The 6677-nt window shown below is 39.0% G+C and overlaps 1 non-coding gene across 1 annotated transcript; it reads right to left on the bottom strand.

Annotated features, from left to right (window-relative positions):
* Positions 1–272: 272 nt before the first annotated feature.
* On the bottom strand, positions 273–379 carry LOC148297639 (small nucleolar RNA R71). Its single transcript, XR_015833231.1, has one exon. It is a non-coding gene; the product is annotated as a small nucleolar RNA R71 (small nucleolar RNA).
* Between the last annotated feature and the right edge of the window lie 6298 nt (positions 380–6677).

Here is a 6677-nt window from a genome sequence, read left to right as displayed (position 1 = left end):
AGCTTAAATCTTCTCATCTTAATATGCTGCCTTCCTTTTATGGTTTACCTAATGAAGATCCATTGACTCATATAAAGGATATTTTTAATGTTGTGAGTTCTTTTCCCTTGACAGGTGTGACAGAAGATCAACTTCGAATGAGAGTGTTTCCATACACTTTAAAGGATAAGGCGAAGTATTGGTTGAATTCTTTGAAGCCTGGTTCACTCACTACATGGTCTGCCATTCAAAAGAAGTTCCTGGAAAAATACTTCTCCACGCAAAAGACCGACATGCTTAGGGACAAGATCTTGTTATTTGCACAGCAAGATGATGAATCGTTTTGTGAAGCATGGGAGAAATTCAATGGGTTGCTCAACCAATGTCCTCATCATGGGATTCCATTGAAGCTTCAAATGCGTATGTTTTATAAAGGACTAACCCCTTCTAGTCATAATATAGTCACCAATTTTGCAGGTGGTTCTTTTAAAACCAAAACTCCAGAAGAAACGTACGAACTCTTTGAGGAGATAGCAATGGAGACCCAACATACGGATACAAGAGGTAAACGTGTTATTAGTGGTTCTAATGATGCTTCTAGTGTGCAGATTTCAAAACTGGAACAAAAGCTAGATGCTCTTCTTGCATTAAACTCAAGAAGCCCTCCGAAGGAAGTGTGTAGCATTTGTGAATCTCATGACCATGCTACCACAGCTTGTCCACTTGGGGCTGGATATCCAGAATTTGTGCAAGAGCAAGCTAAGTTGGTAAATTCCTACAACCAAGGTCCAAGAAATGATCCATACTCTCAAAGTTATAATCCAGGTTGGAGGAATCATCCAAACTTTTCATGGAGAAATACCCAGAATCAAGCAAATCCCCCTTCATTCCAAAGGCCACAACAATCATCATCATCATTGGAAGATATAGTGAAGCAGATGGCAATCAACCAATCCAATTTTCAGCAAACTACACAAGCTGCCATCTCCAAATTGGAAGTCCAATTAGGCCAAATAGCTGCTGAAATAACTCAAAGAGTGCCTGGGAAATGGCCAAGCCAAACTGAGATCAATCCAAAGAACCCAGAAGCCAAGGCCATTCATGTGCTCAGATCAGGTAAGATCATTGATAATAAAGATGATTCTAATCTTTCAAATGATGTTGTGATTGTAGAAAATGAAGAGGAGGAGACCATGGCCACGGAAGGAGAACAACTCAAAACTTCTCAATCTGCTCCTAAGGCCAAATCAGATTCTCAGAAATCCGATCAATTCCAATTGCATAAAAGGGATGACAAATTTGTGCCACCACATCTTCAAGAAGATAGATACGTGCCACCCGCTCCATATGTTCCACAGATTCCATTTCCAGGCCGTCTTAAGAAAGCAAAGCAAGATAAGGCTTTTAAAGAGATTTATGATATTTTGAGTAAAGTTAATATCAATTTGCCTTTGCTTGATCTTATTGAACAGATTCCTGCATATGGAAAATTCATCAAGGACTTGAAAACTCACAAGCTCAATTTCGCTCCAAATGAAGGAGTAAAGCTCGACCAGAATGTAAGTGCTGTATTGCAAAGGAAGCTTCCACCAAAACTAGATGATCCTGGCAGCTTTGACATTCCCATTAACATTGGAGGCAAGAAGGTTGGAAGAGCCATGTTGGACTTGGGAGCAAGCATCAATGTTTTGCCATATTCAGTTTATCAAGAGCTTGGCTTAGAAGGGATGAAGAAGACTTCAATGCGACTTGAACTAGCTGATCATTCTATAAAATATCCAAAAGGTATTGTAGAAGATATTCTAGTTCAAGTTAATACACTAATTCTCCCTGCTGATTTTGTAGTGATGGACATGGAAGACAATCCAAATGGAGATCGTGTTGATCCCATTCTCCTAGGCAGGCCATTCATGGCCACTGCAGACACAATCATCAAAGTGAAAGATAGCACTCTCTCCATGACTGTTTTGGGTGAAACTGTTGAATTTAAAATGCTTAATGCTCTATCTCAACCTTCTATCTCTCTTGATTCTTGCTTTTCAATTGATGTTGTGGATCATGAGGTTTCTTCCAAAATTTTGCAGAGAAAGTCTAATGATGCTCTAGAAGCTGTCTTAACACAAGAAGAGGAAGATCTTTGTGAACCGGAGTTCCAAGAAGTGGTGGCTGCCTTAGAAGTGTTTCCGACATACCCACCATCCTTTAGGCCACCAATCGAGCCTCTTGGACCATCATCCACGAAATTGGAGCCATCCATTGTCATCCCACCAAAGCTAGAACTTAAACCTCTTCCCAATAATCTTAAATATACATATTTGGGTGCTAACGAAACTCTCCCTGTTATAATTGCTGCAGGTCTCTCCTCACATGAAGAAGAGAGCTTAATTAAAGTTCTAAAAGAGCATAAAACAGCCATTGGGTGGACCATAGCAGACATCAAAGGAATTAGTCCAAGCATGTGCATGCACCGGATTTTAATGGAAGAAGACAGCAAACCATCTCGTGATGCCCAAAGGAGGCTAAATCCCAACATGAAAGAGGTGGTTAGAGCTGAAGTTTTAAAGCTACTCGATGTAGGAATCATCTACCCAATTTCAGATTCTAAGTGGGTGAGCCCTGTGCAAGTTGTTCCAAAGAAGTCCGGAATCACCGTTGTGAAGAATGAGAAGAATGAGCTAGTTCCTACACGAACTGTCACTGGTTGGAGAGTTTGCATTGATTACAGGAAGTTGAACACATCCACTAGAAAAGATCATTTCCCCTTACCTTTTATTGATCAAATGCTTGAACGTTTATCTGGCCATGCTTACTATTGTTTTCTTGATGGTTTTTCAGGTTATAATCAAATTCCCATTGCTCCGGAAGACCAAGAGAAAACCACATTCACATGCCCATTTGGTACGTTTGCATATAGAAGGATGCCATTCGGTTTATGCAATGCCCCAGCAACTTTCCAAAGATGCATGATGTCAATCTTTTCAGATATGGTGGAACGATTCATTGAGGTATTTATGGATGATTTTTCAGTTTTTGGTTCCTCTTTTGATAATTGTCTTCACCACTTGTCTCTAGTGCTTAAAAGATGCCAGGAAACAAATCTGATTTTGAATTGGGAGAAGTGTCACTTCATGGTGAGACAAGGCATTGTACTAGGCCATGTGATTTCAAGCAAGGGAATCGAAGTGGATAAAGCCAAGATCGACCTCATCTCAAATCTTCCACCCCCTACCTCTGTTAAAGGAATTAGAAGCTTTCTAGGTCATGCTGGATTCTATAGAAGGTTCATCAAAAATTTCTCAAGCATTACAAGGCCATTGTGTAATCTCCTTGCTAAGGATGCTGTTTTTGAGTTTAATGAAGCTTGCATGGAAGCTTTTTTTACCTTGAAGAGGGAGCTAACTTCAGCCCCTATTATCATAGCTCCGGATTGGTCTTTACCATTTGAAATAATGTGTGATGCCTCTGACTTTGCTATTGGTGCAGTTTTAGGTCAAAAGAAGAACAAGCTGCCCCATGTGATTCATTATGCTAGCCGGACCTTGAATGATGCTCAAATCAACTACTCCACAACAGAGAAGGAGTTGCTTGCTGTGGTTTTTGCTTTAGAAAAATTTCGTTCTTACCTTGTTGGTTCTAAAGTAATTGTTTATTCTGACCATGCAGCCCTTAGATACTTGCTCACTAAGAAGGATGCCAAACCACGCTTGATTAGATGGATTCTCTTGCTGCAAGAATTCGATTTGGAGATTCGAGATAAGAAGGGATGTGAGAATGTGGTAGCTGATCATTTGAGCAGAATTGTGGTTGAAGAAAAAGGAGGAGCTGTGCTACCCTTGAATGAGACTTTCCCTGATGAACAACTATATGCTGCCCAAGTCAAAGAGCCATGGTATGCTGATTTTGTTAATTATCTTGCTTGTGGTGTTCTTAGAAATGATCTAACTTCTCAGGATAAGAAGAAGTTCTTTTCCATGGTGAAACATTATGTATGGGATGAACCTTTCTTATTCAAGCATTGCCCGGATCAACTCATCAGAAGATGTGTTCCAGAAGAAGAGCAAGAAAGCATACTTAGGCATAGCCACGAATTGGCCTGTGGAGGTCACTTTGGAGCTAAGAAAACAGCACTTAAAATTCTGCAATCTGGTTTCTTTTGGCCCACTCTATTTAAAGATGCATTTAATTTTTGTGTTAAGTGTGATAGGTGCCAAAGGATGGGGAACATAAGTCGCAGGAATGAAATGCCATTGAATAACATACTTGTTGTGGAGCTCTTCGATGTGTGGGGTATTGATTTCATGGGACCATTCCCATCTTCCTTTGGTTATACTTACATACTTGTTGCTGTTGATTATGTGTCTAAATGGGTGGAAGCCATAGCCACCAAAACCAATGATTATAAGGTGGTGCTGAAGTTCTTGAAGGATAATATTTTCACAAGGTTTGGTACTCCAAGGGCTGTCATTAGTGATGGAGGCAGCCACTTCTGTAACAAGCCATTCGAAGCACTCATGAAGAAGTACAACATCACCCATCGAGTCTCTACACCATATCATCCGCAAACTTCTGGTCAAGTGGAAATAAGCAATAGAGAAATTAAGCACATCCTGGAGAAGGTGGTGAACAATACAAGGAAAGATTGGGCAGCCAAGCTCAATGATGCATTATGGGCTTATAGGACAGCATATAAGACTCCCATTGGAATGAGCCCTTATCGTCTTGTGTTTGGGAAAGCTTGTCACCTGCCAATGGAGCTTGAACACAATGCTTTTTGGGCCATCAAGAAGTTAAATTTTGATCTAGACAAGGCAGGCCATGCAAGAAAGTTTCAGCTGAATGAATTGGAAGAAATTAGACATGAGTCTTATGAGAATGCAAAGCTTTACAAAGAACGAACCAAGAGTTACCATGACAGAAACATTCAACGGAAAGAGTTCTCCAAAGGTATGTCAGTTCTTTTGTTTAACTCACGTTTGCGTCTCTTTCCAGGAAAATTGAAGTCTAGATGGCAAGGCCCATTCACCGTGGTCAATGTTTCTCCCTATGGAGCTGTGGAGATTCAAAACCCTAAAGATGGCTCGACTTTCAAAGTAAATGGACAACGTTTAAAGCCATTCTATGAGGGAGTTTCAGCTGGCATCCAAACTGGCCATGTGGTAGATCAACTTCCCTTCGTACCATCAACTTAGCTGATTGCACAATGTCTTGCCAAGACAGTAACTAAGGCGCTTCTTGGGAGGCAACCCATGTGTTCAAGAAGAAGGTGCTTGGTAGCAATCGACCTAATCGCATCAAGGGGGAGCATTTCAATCCTTTCTCTTTACTTGTTATTATTTTAAATTTCTGTTTTTTTTTTATAAAAATTTTAAAAAAATAAAAAAATTTAAAAATTTAAAAAGATTTTTCATATGAGCTAACTTATGGTAACTCCAGTGAGCACTTCCGTCAATACAGTGTCTAGGAGTTCTTTAGGCGACACCTTCGGTGTCTAAGAAGTTTGGGTTTTAAGCGGGACCATTGTGACCCCTCCAACCTTCCCGGATCCCCTGGCTGTGTTTTCTGAGGCCCTTAACTGGTCATCCATGAGTTGCTTATATATTCATTTTTTTTATTTTTTATTTTTCCTAAACCTTCTTCTAAACTTTTCCCTTTATCATTTGTTTGTTCTCAATCATCTTTTGTATGCTTTCACATTGAGGACAATGTTCAATTCAGGTCTGGGGGGAAGGTTTTCAATTTCAATTTTCTTATCCATTTGTGTTTTCAATTTTCGTTCTCTTGTCACAATTTTTTTTTTTATTATTATTTTTTTTTTATTTTTTATTTTTTATTTTTTTTATTTTTTTTTTATTTTTTATTTTTTATTTTTATTTTTTTTAAAGAATGTCATACAATCAATGCTATGGAGCTGCTATTTGAGGTTTTCATATCAGAATTTTGCACTTCACAAAGCTTTTGCTCTTAGAATTCTGGTGGCTAAAGTACCACGCTCAAATTCTTGAAGGAAAATAGTGGAGACTACCCTAGTGAGCTATATCGAGCCTAATTGCTTTCTTGAGAGGGTTTAAAGTGTTCTATTTCTCATCCATACTTATTTTCTTCAATTCACTCTAATTGATCTCATTATTCCATTTTGATTGAATACTAAGGATGATTCTCTTTTGCAGATATCATGTGCTTGCTCTCATTCATGAATGAACTCATTGAAGTGATGCTAGGCTATGTGTGCATAACCATTCTATGTGCTTTCTTTTCACCCTACCTATATGTGTGTTCCATCAACCCTCTTGAAGCCAAACACTTAAAGCCTTTTCTTCTATCACCCTCATCATTTCCCTACCTTTGTATCTCAATCTGAGATACTTGACCTATTGTAGCCATACCCTATAACTTAGAAATATACCAAGGTGTGCCAAGATAAAGTTTGAAGCAAGGAAGTTGCAGCCATGTACCTAAATAAAGATTATGTGAATCTGTGCAATGAAGTTAATGAAGATGCAGATCAAATCAACGAAGATGAAAGTGTTTCGATTTGATCTAAGTGTGAAAAATAAAGTCTATGCCAGGAGATACCATGAAGTTTGCTGCCATGCCAATCTAAATCAATGATGCCTTGCAGATTAATGAAGCATGCAACCTTGGTATGTTCTTAAGTTATTTGTTTTTCCTTCCAATTCTTCCATTTCCCCTAAACCTTA

Source organism: Prunus avium, chromosome 1 (genome assembly GCF_965620075.1).
Source record: "Prunus avium chromosome 1, drPruAviu1.hap1.1, whole genome shotgun sequence".
Taxonomy (NCBI): Eukaryota; Viridiplantae; Streptophyta; class Magnoliopsida; order Rosales; family Rosaceae; genus Prunus; species Prunus avium.
The sequence above is the reverse complement of the archived record's forward strand: the minus strand, read 5'-3'. Positions and strand labels throughout refer to the sequence as shown.